Source organism: Jaculus jaculus, chromosome 5 (assembly GCF_020740685.1).
Source record: "Jaculus jaculus isolate mJacJac1 chromosome 5, mJacJac1.mat.Y.cur, whole genome shotgun sequence".
Classification (NCBI taxonomy): domain Eukaryota; kingdom Metazoa; phylum Chordata; class Mammalia; order Rodentia; family Dipodidae; genus Jaculus; species Jaculus jaculus.
The window spans coordinates 32,987,956-33,005,942 of record NC_059106.1 but is presented as its reverse complement, the minus strand read 5'-3'; the positions used below and the strand labels follow the sequence as shown (position 1 = coordinate 33,005,942).

Sequence of the window (17,987 nt, the reverse complement as noted above, 5' to 3'; positions counted from 1 at the left end):
TATATCTGAAGTTCATTTGAAGTGACAAAAACAACTTTCTTTCTTTGGGGGTGGGGTGCAGGGTCTCACTCTAGCTCAGGCAGCCTTTCAACTCATGGTGACCCTCCTACCTCAGCCTCCTGAATGCTGAGATTATAGGCATGACCCACTCTGCCTATCTATTTATTTCCCCCTCAAAAGCTTGTCTTTACTCTTTTCAATGTTGCAACTTTAATCTGGCATTGGTACAGATTAGAGCAGGGAATGTGTCACATTCACTGTCCTCTCATGACTCCCCCATTCTCACTTTGGGTTTCCAAGTCTAGTGGTATTCTCCTCATAGACCTTTTTTTTTTGGTGGGAGTCACCAGTCCTTGGCAGGTAGCCTCGAAGAGCTCTTCCTCTGCAGTTAAGTGCCAGTCAAGGGTTACTGTTAAAGCAGTCTCTGGCCTGCTGGCTCTCCGCTCATCCTTTAGCTGTCAGCAAGGACTGAGCCCTGGAGAGGTGTTCTCAGCCTCTTGTCTGCACATCTTTCTTGGGTCAGGCAGGAGAGTAGCAAAAACTGGAAAGTGGCGGTGGGAGAGGGGACTGCACCTGCTCTGGGGCCAGAGCTCTCATCACAGGGCCCCCTGCATCGCCTGGAGGTAAGCTGCAGCTGCAGGCAGCTAACAGTGTGACTCCAATAGTGGGTCCCCAGCCCCCCGCCACTGCCACCACTCCCAGACCCCCACCAGAGGATGAGCAACTTCCAGGTGTTTATCTGTGATTTCACTTCCTAGGTCTTCCACAGCCAGTATAACCAGTTTCCTGAACTAAAGCCTTCCTATTTAAAAAGTTCTTGGGGGGCAGAGGGCTGGAGATATACCTTAGCGATTACGGCACTAATTTGATTTCCCATGACCCACATAAGCCAGATGCACAAGGTGGCACATACATCTGGAGTTTGAGTGCAATGGCTGCAGGCCCTGGCATGCCCATATTCTCTCTCTCTCTGCCTCCCTCCCCCTGCCCCACCTCTTTCTCTCAAGTAAATAAATTAAAATATTTTTTTAACAAAAGAATAAAAGGAAGCTAGGCGTGGTGGTGCACGCCTTTAATCCCAGCATTTGAGAGGCAGAGGTAGGAGGATCACTGTGACTTTGAGGCTACCCTGAGACTACACGTAGTGAATTCCAGCTCAGCCTGGACTCGAATGAAACCCTACCTCGAAAAACCAATAAATAAATAAATGGCGACTGGAAAGATGGTTTAGTGGTTAAGGTGTTTGCCTGCAAAATCAAAGGATCCAGGTTTGATTCTCCAGGACCCATGTAAGCCAGATGCACAAGGGGGCGCATGCATCTGGGGTTCGTTTGCAGTGGCTGGAGGCCTTAGCGCACCTATTCTCTCCCTCTCACTCATGCTGTCTCTCTCTCTCTCTGCCTCTTTCTCTCTTAAATAAATAAATAAATAAAATAAAGGGTTTGGGAGTATCTCTGTTTTTCTAGACACTGGCTGATATAAGAGCTGACAAGTAAAGCTACAAACATATCAAAGAACCAAGATTGATGGTTGTCTAAAATAAGATGGTAACAGAAGTAGAAAGGATGAGGAAATGTTAGTTTTTTCCCTGCTTTTAACTATAGTTTAACTATAATTAATAGAGTGAGTTCCAGGTCAGCCTGGACTAGAGTGAGACCCCACCTCTAAACTAAACTAAACTAAAAGCCAAGTGTGGTAGTGTTAAACCATCTCCCCAGAAAAGGAAACTCTAAAAGTAATCATAAGTTGAACAGCTAGAGCTGGAAAGGAGATGTTCCTCTGCGGGAGATTCTTGCTTAGCATACACAAGACCCTGGATTCCAAGCCCAGCCCTGCAAAGCAGACAGACAAATGACCAAATCAAACCGAAACAAAATACCAAATCAACAAGTCAATCAATACCAAATTAACACATTAGTAGAATCAACACATTAGTAGATACAAATATAATTAGCACCCTTTAGCAAAGGGAAAGCTATTTTCATGTGAAATCATAGAGAAAACCTTATCTATGTCCACACAGGGTACCACTAAGACAAAAGAGAACACTAGAAATGGAGAAGGCGCTCCTATCCACTAGCAGGAAGTCCACCAAAGCCAAGCCAGCTGTGGCGAGTGGGCATTCAGGTCCCAAAACAGGATGAGGCAAGACTAATAAAAGTACCTTATAATGCTGAAGGATGTGATTCACAGTGAAGACATGGTCGCTATAAATAGCTAAGCACTAAATAAGAAAGAAACTGCACTCATAAACTTGAAGTTATAGGACATAAAAGGAGAATTAAGCAGAAATACAATGGTTTCATTCTTGTTTCTATAGCCTATGACAAATCAAGTAGATAAAAAGAAAAGCAATAAGGTAGAACTCATATAACCTATGTTAGACATCATTTAGCATAATTTTACATAAAAATACATGAGTATATTCAGAACATGAATATATATATATATATATCATATATGTATGTATATATAGTATATACATTAAAATATATGTGTGCAGTCAGGCATGGTGGCACACTCCTTTAATCCCAGCACTCAGGAGGCAGAGGTAGGAGGATTGCCCTGAGTTTGAGGCCAGCAGGGGACTACAGAGTGAGCTCCATGTGAGCCTGGGCTAGAGTGAGACCCTGCCTTGAAAAAAAAGATTCTGCAAGGCCAAATGATCCTTCTACCTAGTCATTCTTTTTCTTCTCCACTCTCTGCTCATAAATAAAAATATTTTTAAAAAATTAGTACAAGTGAGGCATTGTGGCACATGCCTTTAATCCCAGCACTCAGGAGGCAGAGGTAGGAGGATCACTCTGAGTTCAAGGCCAGCCTGGGACTACAGAATGAGTGAGATCCTACTTGGAAACAAAACAAGTCAGGTGTGGTGGTACACGCCTTTAATCTCAGCACTCAGGAGGCAGAGGTAGGAGGAATGCGGTCAGTTCGAGGCCATCCTGAGGCTACATAGTGAATTCCAGGTCAGCCAGGGCTAGAGTGAGACCCTATCTTGAAAAACAAAAACAAAACAAAAAACCAACAACAACAACAAAAAAAAACTAAAGAAATTTCTACCTTACTACATTAGAAAGCAAAAAAAATAATTAAGTTCTATATTTGTGGAGAAAACAAGGCAACAGAAAAGTATTAGTTAACCTAATAATAAAGGAAAAACAGAAAATGTAGAAATACAAAATAAACAGAACCACAGACTGTAGTACATTGAAATAAGCAAGGAGATGCTTTGCTTAAAACTTTATGCAAGTAAATCAAAAAATTTGGATAAACCTTATAATTTTCTTGGGAAATACAATTAGCAAAATTGAACTCAAGAAGAGGAAGAAAACAGACTGATTTTCATACAAAGGGCAGGGAAGGGAATGAGAAAGGAGGGGAAAGGAGGGGAAGGAGGCAAGGGAAGGGAAGGGGAGGAGAGGAGAGGGGAGGGGAGGGAAGGGAAGGGAAACAGAAAGAAAAGGAAGCTGGCGTGGTTACACATGCCTTTGATCCCAGCACTCAGCCTTAGACTTCAGGTCCGCCTGGGCTACAGTGAGACCCTACCTTGATAAAACAAAAATGGTAGTTGTCAGCAGTGCTTTAGACCTGCCCATCTGGCTTCTTGGGGGACTTCTAAGAAATCTTTAACAGCAGGCAATCTTCAAATCTGCTTAATTAGCCCAAACCTTAGAAAGGGGAAGAAACTCTGGGATTATCTTTGGACACACAGCCAGTGGCACACACTAACAAAACATACAAGCCAATCTCATTCACAGAAGTCATAAGACACAAGCAACTCTTTCCAGAAAACTAACTGTAAATAACTTGGGGTGAGTTGGTCACTGATGAGAAAACAGTATCTGGACAAGACATCAGTGCTGGGCCAAGTACTGAAGTGGTCAGCCAATGGCCATGATTCTCTATCAAATGCCTGGTCAGGAGACACATTGTCTTGTAGCCGGGTCCTTTACCAGATGGCACAAAAACCCTCACCCACTGCTAACTACCTCTTCTCAGATGGTACTCATAGTTCCTGATGGTTCTGGAACCATCAGCACCCTCCTCTGACAAGCTGCCTTATTGAACAGATGAAATTTCCAGTTGTCTGTAGTGGGTGATTATGGCATTCTGTTGGTCATTTTTCATGTCTGTCATGAATTACCTGAGATAATTAACTTATAAAGAGGATTTTTGCCCCTAACAGTTTTACCTTTTTGTTCATTTTTATTTATTTATTTGAGAGTGACAGATTGAGAGAGAAAGAGGCAGATAGATAGATAGATAGATAGATAGATAGATAGATAGATAGATAGATAGATAGATAGATAGATGATAGAGAGAGAGAATGGGCGCGCCAGGGCTTCTAGCCACTGCAAACGAACTCCAGACGCGTGTGCCCTCTTGTGCATCTGGCTAACATGGATCCTGGGGAATAGAGCCTCGAACCGGGGTCCTTAGGCTTCACAGGCAAGCGTTCAGCCGCTCAGCCATCTCTCCAGCCCCAGTTTTACCTTTTTAAAAAAATACTTTATGTTTTTGAGAGAGATACAAAAATAGGCAGGTAGAGAGAGAGAGAGAGAGAGAGAGAGAGAGAGAGAGAGAGGGAGGGAGAGAAAATGGGCGTGTCAGGGCCTCCAGCCACTGCAAACGAATTCCAGATGCGTGTGCTCCCTTGTGCATCCAGCTTACATGGGTCCTGGGGAATCGAACCTGGGTCCTTTGGCTCTACAGGCAAACACCTTAACTGCTAAGCCCTGTCTCCAGCCCTAGTTTTACTTTTTTGTGTGTATTGGTGCTGCCCTACACACACTAAACAAGCACTTTGCCAACTCAGCTCCTCTATACCCCACCCTTCAACTCAGAAGAGAAAAGGTTTCCTTTTGCTTGGTTTTGGAGATACGGGCCCCATCACCTCGGGCTGTGGCTGGAGGCCTGTGGAACAAAATTGCTCACCACATCATGAGCAAAGAAGCCAAAAGAGAAACAGAGGAGGGGCTGTGGCAGCACGGGGACATGGCTGCAGTGGCTGTGGGATTGGCTAGACGCTACTGACGTTCCTGTGGAATCCAGATAGGACTTCCTAAGAGCATAATGGATGGAGAGGAGAAAACCTGTGGTGGCTGTGAAGGCCCTGATGCCATGGATGTCAAATTAATATCTTCTGATGGTCACGAATCTATTGTGAAAAGAGAACATGCGCTAATATTGGGAACAGAAAAGCCATGTTGGTGGGCCAGGTCAGTTTGCTGGGAATGAAACCAATGAGGTCAAATTTAGAGAGATCCCTTCATATGTGCTGTCACAAGAATGCATGCAGGGCTGGGGAGATGGCTTAGTGGTTAAGGCATTTGCCTGCGAAGCCAAAGGACCCAGGTTCAATTCCCCAGGACCCACGTAAGCCAGATGCACAAGGGGCATATGTGTCTAGAGTTCATTTGCGGTGGCTGAAGGCCATGGCATGCCCATTTTCTTTCTATCTGTCTCTCTTCTCTCTCTCTCTCTCTCTCTCTCTCTCTGCTTGCAAATAAATATATATATTTTTAAAGCCAGAAACTACCTGGCATGGTATGGTGACCTTACTTTGTAGGCGTTTGCCTACAATGCCAAAGGATCCCAGTTTGATTCTCCAGGACCCATGTAAGCCAGCTGCACGAGGGGGCACATGCATCTGGAGTTCATCTGTAGTGGCTAGAGGCCTTGGTGTGCCCATTCTCCCTCTCTCTGTTTCTCTCTGCCTCTTTCTTTCTCTCAAATAAATAAATAAAATATATTTAAAAATTTAAAAATAGAAGTAGCATGCATTTTACCTGTAGGGTTCACTACACTAACAGCTCCACCAAGATTCCTGAATTCCCAATTATACCTGAAATTGTACTGGAACTGCTGACGGCTGCCAACTTCCTAGATTATTAAATAAAATAAATTATAATTTTAAAAAAGAGAGATAAAGAGGGCTGGGGCTCCACAAACCCCTTGGAAAACACCCCCCACACACACACACATAACCTCACTTACTTCCACTGGGGCCTGCCTGCCATTTATTTATTTATTTGAGAGAGAGGCAGATAGATAGAAATAGAAAGAATGGGTGTGTCAACCTGTAGCCACTGCAACTGAACTCCAAACACATGTGCCACCTTGTGCATCTGGCTTATGTGGGGTCTGGGGAATTGAACCTGGGTCCTTAGGCTTTTCAGGCAAGTACTTTAACTACTAAGCTATCTCTCCAGCCCCTGGGCTTTGTCTTTTCAAGGTTCCATGACCTCCAACAGCACCATGCTAGAGGCCAAGCTATTATCACATGGTTGCTTGAGGAAGTTAAGATTCCAACTGTAACCAGGTGTAGTGGCGCACACCTGTAATTCCATCACTCAGCAGGTGGATGCAGGAAGATCAGGAATTCATGTTCATTCTCAGCTACATAGTGAATGAGTGAAGGCCAGTCTTGGCTGCATGTGGCCCTGTCTCAAAAAAAAAAAAAAAAAAAAAAAAAAAAAAAAAAAAAAGAGGAGCAGGGTGGTGGTGCACACCTTTAATCACAGCACTTAGAAGGCAGAGGTAGGAGAATCGCCATGAGTTTGAAGTCCACCCTGAGGCTACATAGTGAATTCCAAGTCAGCCTGAGCTAGAGTAAAACCCTACCTCAAAAAAGAAAAAAAAAAAAAAAAAGGTGCTTATCTGCAAAGACTCAGGACCTGGATTCAATTTGCCAGTACCCACATAAAGGCAGATACAAAAAGTGGTGCTTGTGTCTAGAGTTCAATTTCAGTGGCTAGAGGCTCTGGTGTGCCCATTCTCTCCCTCTCTCCCCCCTCTCTCTCTGCCACTTTCTCTCTCTCAATTAAGCAAATAAATTAATTAAATACGATATTTAATTAAGAAATTCTTACTTCAGTGGGTATCCCTATGCTATCTTTTATTTTTTTATTTTATTTATTTTTTATTTTTTTTAATTTTTATTAACATTTTCCATGATTATAAAATATATCCCATGGTAATTCCCTCCCTCCCCACCCCCACACTTTCCCATTTGAAATTCCATTCTCCATCATATTACCTCCCCATTACAATCATTGTAATTACATATATACAATATCAACCTATTAAGTATCCTCCCCTCTTCCTTTCTCTACCCTTTATGTCTCCTTTTTAACTTACTGGCCTCTGTTACTAAGTATTTTCATTCTCACGCAGAAGCCCAGTCATCTGTAGCTAGGATCCACATATGAGAGAGAACATGTGGCGCTTGGCTTTCTGGGTCTGGGTTACCTCACTTAGTATAATACTTTCCAGGTCCATCCATTTTTCTGCAAATTTCATAACTTCATTTTTCTTTACCGCTGAGTAGAACTCCATTGTATAAATGTGCCACATCTTCATTATCCACTCATCTGTTGATGGACATCTAGGCTGGTTCCATTTCCCAGCCCTATGCTATCTTTTAGAGTAATGTATTTGTATTTTATTAGGAGTTTCTTTGGCTTTTAATGGCTGTGGTGGCTTGATTCAGGTGTTCCCCATAAACTTAGGTGTTCTGAATGCTAGGTTCCCAGCTGATAGATACTTAGGAATTAATGCCTTCTGGAGGGAGTGTATTGTTGAGGGTGGGCTTATGGGTGTTACAGCTAGTTTCCCCATGCCAATGTTTGGCACACCCTCCTGTTGCTGTGGTCCACCTTATGTTGGCCACCCTCTGCTCGTGCCATCATTTCCCCCTACCATCGTGGAGCTTTCCCCTTGAGCCTGTAAGCCAAAATAAATCTCTTTTTCCCAGAAGCTGATCTTGGTTGGGTGATTTCTACCAGCAATGTGAACCGGACTGCAACAATGGCCATAAACAATTCAGGTATTGAATACCAAATAAAGGAAGGACATTTGAGGGCTAGGCTTCTCAGCACAAGTGACCGCCACTGTAACAAGTAGCCTAGCCTGTCAGCACTGTGGCTGGTATCTGTGGTGGTGTATCTGGTACTCCCACTACTGGTTACTCTTGGTGCCCGTCTTACTGACATTGTCTTAGCAGAACTTCCTCTAAAGCATGGCTTACAGGCTCTCAGAACAGACAAGCCTATCAAGTATTTCAGGAATTTCTCATCTTTTCAGCTATTGTGCTGTGAGCCTCAGTCTCAGTGTCAGGAGTTACCTACCACATAGCTGTCTCCTGCCCTGCACCATGTGTACCGTATACACGAACAAGACCCCAGAAGGTGAACTTGACAGTCAGTACCTCCAGAAAAGCTTCCCCAAGCAATGCTCCTGGGCTGGGTCCCACTCCTCTTCAGACTGAAATGCTGTCACCGTGACCACTCTGCACTTGGTTGTTCCTCCAGACAGTTCCAGGCGTTAACCGTCACCCGGGCTGTCGTGAGCACAACTGTGTTCAAATGCTCACCACTGGAGAAAGTCTGGATTTGTTCTCTGGTTGGTCTTTGAATCATTCTTTCTGCTCTCCTGGTCTGTGGGCTACTATCATAAGGCATATAAGCAAAGTCATTGTAAACAGGCAGTAGGTGAGGAGATATCTCAGTTGTCAAAGTACTTGACTTGCAAATGTAAGAACCTGCGTTGAAGCCCCAGAACCTATATTTTAAAAGTTGGGTTTGGGCTGGAGAGATGGCTTAGCAGTTAAGGTACTTGCCTGTAATGCCTAAGGACCCAGGTCCGATTCCCCAGTACCTACGTGAGCCAGATGCACAAGGTAGCACATGAGACGAGTTTGTTTGCAGTGGCTGGAGACCCCAGCATGCCCATCCTTTCCCTCTTTCCCCTCCCCCACCTCTTTCAGTCTCTTAAATAAATAAATAAATAAATAAAATATTTGAAAAAAGTTGGATAGTATTCCTGAGGAATGACACTCAAGATTGGCCTCCACATGCATGTAAACACATAAGTGTACGTGTACTGCATCATATACTTGCATGTGCACACATATAAGCATGCATGCACACAAACATACACACAGAAAAGAAAAAGGGATAACAGGAAAAGGATGTGGTTTCATAGGGGAATTTTCAGATGAGAAACATCAGGCTTATAGCTAGAATCCAGATAGGGCCCTAGGCATTGGGGGATAGATTGTCAGCCCTATGCTGTAAGGAGATGACTAGCCTCTCCCCAGATGCCGGCCACAGAGGATTAGAGGAGAGCGGGGGTGTTCTCATTTCTTCAGTAGCTTGCAGAGGGCATGCTCAGACCTGCCTTGCTTTCCCTCCCTGCCTGGGCCTGGCCCATTACAGCAGCCACCTCATTTTGGGCAGAAGACAGATTCACACAACAGTAAAGAACAAAAAAGACAAAAAGAGAACCAGCCAGATGGTTCTAAAAGATCAATTTTCGCAGTGCAGGCTAGACACACACTGGAGTATAGTGAGTATAGTCTGACCAGAATATTCAGGGTTATGCAGACCACAGGCAACCAGCTTTGCAAGCAAGGACAGAATTTTCATGGCTCATGCCACTTTCGCAACAAGTTACCACCATACCTCAGGATTGTTAGATATGGATTGTAAACCCAACTGTGCATTTCATGACATACTGGAGATAAATAAGTGTTGAAGCTGGGCATGGTGGCACATGCTGGCAATCCCAGCACTTAGGAAGCTGAGGCAAGAGGAGTTCCAGGCCAGCCTTGGCTATCTAGTGAGACCCTGTATCAAACAAAACAATACAAAACAAAACACTTATGTTCACTGGACTTTAAGTTGTAAAAAGACATGCACCTAAAGTGGATGCCATGTTGCTGGTTTTTTGGTGTTTTTTTTTTTTTTTTTTTTTTTTTTTTTTTTTTTACTGTCTCATTACCTGCATCTCCACAAAACACAGTTATGGAGACATCCTTGGTCTGTGTTAAGGAATCTACAACCTGAAAATGGGAGCCAGATATGGTGGCCCATTGTCATCTGAGCACTAAGAGTTGAGGTCAGGAGCATCATAAGTTCAAGGCCAGCCCCAGGTGCCTCTAACAGTAGCAACAAGACCAAGCAAGCTGGTCCAGAGGCAGATGGGCACAAGAGCCTGGCACGGCCCAGTCAGGCAGCAGGAAGCACATGCTCACGTTCATTTTGTTCAGCGCATTAAAAGCCCACCACCTCGAGGGCCTCCCAAAGTATAAGAAACATGGCACTGTCTGGTTGGAGCCTCCACTCCTCCCACAGCCTCAAGCCTTTCCTGTGCTTCTGCTGGCCTAGACACAGAGTATTTGAAACTGAAGTGCTGTTCCTTAACACTTGAAAGTCCGGGGAAGCCAATGGCCTCCTTTCTCTAAAAGTGTTTCCAAGCATAACAACAAAAGCCTCGGATGACAAGCTAGGCACAGCGGAAAGCGTATATATTCCCCATTGCTAGAGAGGCTGAAATAAGAGGATTGTGTGAGCCCAGGAGTTCAAGACCAGCTTTAGTAACATAGCCAAGACTCCCACCTCACAAAATAAGAATTACATAGGCATATAGAATTAATCTGGCAAGCATGAACACACATGTATCAAGACATTTGAGTTATTATAATACTACATTAAGCCATTAAAGAACAAAGTGGTAAGCACCCACCTAATGAGTGCCATAACTTACAGTAAGTGTAAATGATATGTAGAGAGGCTCACAGAAACTGCCCTGTGCTGTGGACACATCTGGGATTTCTTCAAACAACGAGGTCATAGCGTTAACATTATTATCTTAGTTTGTTGCCTGTATTCATAATTAGAAGTTATATTTTGCCAGGTGTGGTGGTGCATGCCTTTAATCCTAGCATTAAGGAGGCAGAGGTAGGAGGATTGCTTGAGTTTAAGGTCAGCCTGGGCTAGAGTGAGATCCTATGTCAAAAAAGACAAAAACAGGGTTGGAGAAGATGGCTTAGCAGTTAAGGTATTTGCTTGCAAAACCAAAGGATCCTGGTTCAATTCCCCAGGAGCCACAGAAGCCAGATGCACAAGGAGACTCATGCATCTGGAGTTTGTTTACAGTGGCTGGAGCCCTTGGTGTGCCCATTCTCCCATTCTCTCTCTCACTCTCTCTCTCTCTACCTCTTTCTCTCTCTCAAATAAATAAAATATATTTTTTTTAAAAAGACAAAAACAAAAATAAGAGAAAGGAAGGAAGGAAGGAAAGAAGGGAAGGAGGGAGGAAGGGAGAGAGGAAGGAAAGTTATATTTTAGTTAGAGTCTCTTAAAAATAAAGGCAGCATAGTTTCAAGCCAATCATAGTTGCACACACTTATAAAAAAAAGAAACACTCATAGCACATGATGACCCAGTAGTGAATCACATTTGAACAGTCCTAATAATATTAACCATTAAATAGTAACTATAATAGGTAACTTTAGGGGACTGAGGAGATGGCTTGCAGGGTAAAAACATTTACTTGCGAAGCTTGCCAGCCCAGGGTTTAATTACCCAATACCCATGTACAGCTGGATACAAAAAGTGGCACATGTGTCTGGTGTTTGAAGGGGCAAGACACCTGGTATGCACACGCACACACACAAACTCACACACAGATAATTATATATATATCATGTGAGTCTGATATTAGCTCCAGAGGCCCATAGTGAAAGCCTTTGACCCCAGGACGACACTATTGAGAGGCGGAACGCTAAAGGCGTGGGACTAGGGGGAGCTTTCACGTCTTTGGGAGCATGCCCTTGCGGGAACAGTATGAACCCAGCCTCTTCCTTTTCCACTCTTTTGCTTCCGGGTCACGGAGTAAGCCGTTTGCTCAGCGTCATGCTCCCCACCCTGTGGTATGCCACAAGAGGACTTACTGATCCTGGTCTGAGAGCTCCCAAACTGTGAGCCAAAGAAACCCTTTCTCTCTCTACAAGAAACTCTTTCTCTGGAATTTTCTGTAATATTGGAATAGTTACTAACATAATGGGGGAGGGGAGATAGAAGAAGTGCCACACACACTATGGTTAGACAGCAGTTGTTAGAACCAGAAGTCCACAGAAAATACCAAACTTGATTATTTAAGGAAATGCATATTAAGTTCACCTTTTGGAAATATGAAGGTTCATACCAGAAGAAGGACCTCGAAACAAGCTGAAGTGCTTAACTCTGGGGAGTAGGGTGGTGACAGAGACAAATCAGCCCGCAGTGTCTGACTGCAGTTAGGGTGATGGCCACACAGGGTTTGTCAGGGTGCCTCTGGCAGGTAGCCATGGCTGTGACAGCAACTGGTGGTCAGCTCAGACCCCTAAAGCACATGAGCAGTATTACTGAACAAGAAGAATTGAGTAGGAGAAGAGGCAATAAAAATGAAATGAGCCGGGCATGGTGGCATCCACCTTTAATCCTAGCACTCAGGAGGCAGAGAAGTAGGACGATCGTCATGAGTTCAAGGCCACCCTCATACTACATAGTGAATTCCAGGTCAGCCTGGGCTAGAGCAAGACTCTATTGTAGAAAAAAAAAATAAATGAAATGAAAGAGAGAAGGATAAAGGTCAAGAGAAGAGCTATGGTTGGTAGAGTGCTTATCAGCTTGCAGGTAACTTTGGGTTAGAGCCCCGCACCGCGTAAACTGGGAATGGCACGGCAGTGTAAGCCTGTGATCTAGTACCTGGGAGGTGGAGCTAGGAGGATCAGAAGTTCAAAACCATCTTCAGCTACATGGTGAATTTCAAGGCCCATCTGGACTACATCAGAGACCCCCACACACACACACATACACACACACAAGGAAAAGAAAGCAGTGATTGGGGTTGGGGTTGAAGTTGAGGCTGGAAAAGTAGCTTCAATAATAAAGTACTTGCCTAGAATGCTCAAGGCCTGGAGTTCAATCCCCAGCACTGACCTCCCCCCCCCCAAAAAAAAGTCCTGGTGAAAATGAAGAATAACACTAACAGACATGGACAGATCTGTGGCTTCCCTCTAGAGACAGCCTGCCTGCCTCACAGGAGGCAGAAGGCAAGAGGCCTGAATGACCAACTGGAAAGTTGTCATGATATATGCCATGATGTACGCATGCCAGTACACGTGCGCCCACACACACACAAGAGGGACTCTTAAAGGGCAGGGGATAGATAGCTCAGTGTTAGAGCACTTGCCTAGTATGTATGAGGATATGGATTAAATTCCAGCCCCTGAAAAAGAAGAAGACAGAAAGGAAAATAGGAGCGGAGATGTAGAAACTACAGCCAGCAGCATTCGGTAATGTGCACAGTATGAGCCTGGCCCTGGCCCACGTCCACCACTGTGCTGGTTCTTACTGACATGTGTTTGCATTCACTGAGCTGCAGGTGACGGGGAATGAGGAGGACAGAGCGCCGTTAAGCCTTCTGTCCCCACCTAGTGTAAGAAAAGACAAAAAGGTCGTCGAGCACTTTGGGAACTCTTGTTTTCAGAAGCCATCACAGGAGTGGTGTTTCTCTTCGCTGTCCAGGGCTTTCTGTCTCACACGAGCAGCTTGTCCTGCTTCTGCGGGGACACCCTGGGGCTCCGCTGACTGTGCTTGGAAATAAGAAGCACTGCGAGCGTCAGGCACACGGGCACCCATGTTACGTGTCTTGTTTACTGCTGAAGTGTTCTTGGAAGTTAGATGAGAATCTCTAAGGTTTGTATATACTGACAAAATCAGGGCCAAACACATCACTCAGTGCTCCCGAGTCCACCCTGCTAACAACCCCTCCGTTGTCAGCCTGTGCATACATTTCAGGAGAAAGGAGACTGCGGGAGTTATAAACATTACAGCAGGCTTATCATGCCAGGCTGCAGGTGAAAGAATAACTTGGACCCTCAGCCTCTGTCTCCAAGTCTGTCCTCTGGACGGGTTTGTGTAGACAGTGGGGGCCAAAAGCATCGATGTGATAAAGCGCAGCACAATGGGGGTGGAGTGGCAGAACCCCTGGCTGTGTGAGATAACAATCCTCTCTATTCCAGGAACACCATGTGTATCGTGGACTCTCTATCAAGACAGACATCATGTTCATTTTATAAACAAGGAAGAGAAAAGGCCCACCTCCTTAAGGACACAACAGGGGTGAGGACCTGGCCCTGGATGTGGAGCCATGTCTGTGGGAACCAAGGCTTGGCTGTGGCCTTTTGATTCCCATGCATGGGTATGCATGCGGGAGCATGAATCCATGTGCCCCGGCATGCCCCCGTGCGTGTGCTTTCCAACTTCATGCCTTTGGAAACATGCTGTATCAAGTCACCGTATGGGCTTCTGTGAAGCTAAAATAGTTTCTTAAAAGGTAGGGTGACAAGGGTAAGTTCTCAGCACCAAATCTCAGTACAGCAGCTCCGCCTCCTGCCACACCACCGCCACTCCGTAGCAGCCCAGAAAGCCTGAACTCACTGTGACAGATGACAAACCCAGTACAGAGCCCTAACCAGGCTTGCCGAAATGTCTCCTGTGCAGCTCGGGGGTGGGGGAAGATGTCTCTCCCGCCCCCACATGTTCTAACTAACCTTAAAAAAATGAATCAGTGTTTCAGATGAAACTTCTGTACAACTATGGGCCACTCCGCGGTTGCAAATTGCTAACAGATGTCTTTTTTGGTTAGAGTACAAGAGTATTCCTGCCAACGATAAAATGAGAGGTTAGAAACACAGATCATGTTATTATCACAGAAGGAAAGCTTGCCAACTAAGCATTCATGTTTTTCAGGTACACAGGACATGGATTTTGAAATGCTTTGCATAGCCTTATTTCCGTAGTGGAAGAACCCTGTCCTGCTAGAGGTGCAGCCAATCTATGCGCCTGAATTTTAGTCCTCTGTGTAAATCTACATTTACCCGTCAGGACAGGGGCATTTCCTTCCACACGTGACTTTAATATGTATGAGCTAGTAACATATTTTACTGTCAAAATCTCATCACAGTCTAAACTTTTTAAAACTTTTTTTGGGGGGACAGGGTTTCATGTAGCCCTCCCTGGTCAGCCCTGAACTTGCTATGTAGCCAAAAATGACCTTGAGTTCCTGATTCTCCCACCTCTACCTCCCAAGTACTGGAATGACGGGCATGGGCCACCATGCCTGCTGTGTCTTTATTTATTCTTTTTATTATTATTAGCTTTTTTTTGGGGGGGGTTATTTGAAGCAAGGTCTCACTCTAGCTCAGGCTAACATAGAACTCATTCTGTAGTCCCAGGCTGGCCCAGAACTCAAGGTGATCCTCCTACATCTGTTTTCTGAGTGCTAAGATTAAATATGTGTACCACCACATCATTATTTATTCTTATTCTATAATAATATACAACAAATTGTAGCATTTCACTAGAAGTAGCTGTGTGAGAGCTAGTCCTCATTCTTTTGAGTGGGGACCGTACACTGCAAGCTTTACTTCTCAGGCTTAGGGTGCCATTATCACAACATTTCTTTGTTGAAAGTACTTACTAGCCTGGTTCAATATGCCTTAAAAGTAACAATGGACAGAGCCGGGCGTGGTGGCGCACGCCTTTAATCCCAGCACTCAGGAGGCAGAGGTAGGAGGATTGCCATGAGTTCAAGGTCACCCTGAGATGACAGAGTTAATTCCAGGTCAGCCTGGACCAGAGTGAGACCCTACCTCGAAAAACCAAAAAAAAAGTAACAATGGACAATACCTTTAAAATTAATCCATTGAACTTGTTTGGGGCAACTTAGCAGTTATTCTAGGGGTGTGTGGTGACGCATACCTAACCCCAGCATTTAGGAAGTTCATGCAGGAGAATCAAGAGTTGAAGACCAGTCTTATTTACATAGTAAGTTTGAGGTCAGCCTGTGCAATATATCTATCTATATCTATATCTATATCTATATCTATATCTATATCTATATCTATATCTACATCCCTGTCTCAAAACCAACAAAAGAGCTGGAGAGATGGCTTAGTGGTTAAGGTGTTTGCCTGCAAAGCCAAAGGACCCAGGTTCAATCCCCAGGACCCACATAAGCCAGACACACATGGTGGTATATGCGTCTGGAATTTGTTTGCAGCAGCTGGAGGCCCTGGTGTGCCCATTCTCTCTCTTTCTCTCTCCTTTCCTCTTTGTCTCCCTCAACTAAATAAATAAAAATTAAAAAGATTAGTCTGACCAAATTGCCATATATATATATATATATATATATATATATATATATATATGAAAATTTATATGAAAGATCCACCCCCATACAATCATTTTTGCCAGACACAGTAACTATAAAACAAAAACACACATTTGACCTAGAGGGAAGGCTGACTGAGAGCATAGCACCTGGGTCTAGCCTGGTGGAGCCTGAGCTGGACAGACCCGAAGCAGTCCAGCTGCAGTCTGGGTCCCAGACTCAGTCCCACCATCAGGGCTGAGACCCGAAGCCCAACCAAGCGTGACCTCAAGGTGATGGTGACCATCAAGGTCCAAAGATGGGAGATGCACAGTGTGACTATGGGCAATACTTCCCTTTGAATAAGTACCTGATGTGGATGCCCAGGAGGAGGAGGAGGAGGTGGGACATAGAGATCCGGTGGCCGGTGGGCAGTGGAGGGGCAGGTGCAGTCCCCAAGGGGGTGGATCTCCATCCTGCCAATCTCAGTGATGAGAACAGCAACCAGAGGGGCATTCAAAAGGATCCCTGCATGAAAACAGTGAACACTGCAAGCCTCAGGTTTGGCCAAACAGGCCACATGACCAAATAGGTGCAATAGTGGCATGTCTACTCTGGGGGAAACCAATTCCTCTCTAATTGGACTGAAGGCCCACTCTATGGGAGTGAATACATGCCTGGTACTGAAAACCTAATTAAAAGCCTATGGTGGAGGAGGTCATGAGCCTTAGGGGTATAAAGTGTGCTCTTGTCTGGCTAAATGCATATATTATACTCAGCAAACTGCCTTGTAAACACTACATTATATTAATGTTACTCTCACTTTTGGTTAGAGAAGCTTCCCTTTTCAGATGACTGTGACTACTGGGATGACCCAAAAGGCAACATAGTACTGAGAACAAGTGACAGAGGAGTGACCAGCACTGAAACATTTCTATGACACCCTCCAAGGGTCCATTGCAGAACAGGTGGCAGAAAGAATGTAAGAGCCAAAGGAAGGGTAGGACTCCTTACAATGCATCTGTCCAGATAGAAACTGGCCTCGATATCCATGACCTTGCAGTGCCTAGCAATACCTACACAAGACCTTCATAATAGGAGAAAAAGATGATGACTTCCAAATAAAAGAGAGACTAATGGAGAGAGGGAGGGGATATGATGGAGAGCGGAGTTGTGAAAGGGAAAGTGGGGGGGGGAGGGGAATATTATCATTTATTGTCTGTAAGGATAGAAGTTGTCAATTTAAAAAAAAGGATCCCTTTAAGAGGGGATGGAGCCCAGCCCAAGGGGTATCCCTTAGCCCAGCCTGCCAGGGTCACCTGCTAGACCTCCAGAAGGAGTCACCAAGGAGGCTCAGTCCCCACGGCTGGGCCGAGAGAGATCCAGTGGGCATACCTGTAGGTGGCACTGATGAATCCCCAAAGCTGACCAAGTAGAAGCCTGTTCCAGAATTGCTGGAAGCTGAGGCCCCTGAGGCTTACCCTATCTTTGAGCTAGTGTCAACTGTCTCCAAGGAAGCCAGGGTGACATAGAGGACTTGGAGGGCACCCCTCCCCCCACTCAAGCATATCTGCTCAAATGCCCCTGACCCCTGAGAAGGCAGCCCACCTCCTGCCCTGTTTCTCCAGGGGCCCCTCTGCCTTTTTTTTTTTTTAAACAAATAAAGACCCTTTTGTAAAACAGCAACAACAAAACCCCATAACATAAGTAGAGTGATGGTAACTAAAGAAAGTCTGACTTGCGGGGAGTGGTGGCGCACACCTTCAATTCCAGCACTTGGAAGACAAGTAGGAGGATGGCTCTGAGTTCAAAAAGACAACCTGGGCTACAGACTAAGTTCCAGGTCATCCTGGGCTAGAACAAGACCCTGCCTCAAAGAACCCAAATATAAATAAATAAAAGTTAAAATGTGTGACTTACTATGACGTTAGGCCCGCAATGCTCAGCGTGAAAATTAATGACGAGCGTTGTGATCTCGAGGGTGTCAGTGGTGGGGATTT

At 44.8% G+C, this 17,987-nt stretch overlaps 2 pseudogenes; both read left to right on the top strand.

Moving 5' to 3' along the window:
• Positions 1-5,076: 5,076 nt before the first annotated feature.
• On the top strand, positions 5,077-5,898 carry LOC123460649 (annotated as a pseudogene).
• A 5,716-nt stretch (positions 5,899-11,614) lies between these two features.
• Positions 11,615-17,519, top strand: LOC123460648 (annotated as a pseudogene).
• Positions 17,520-17,987: the final 468 nt, after the last annotated feature.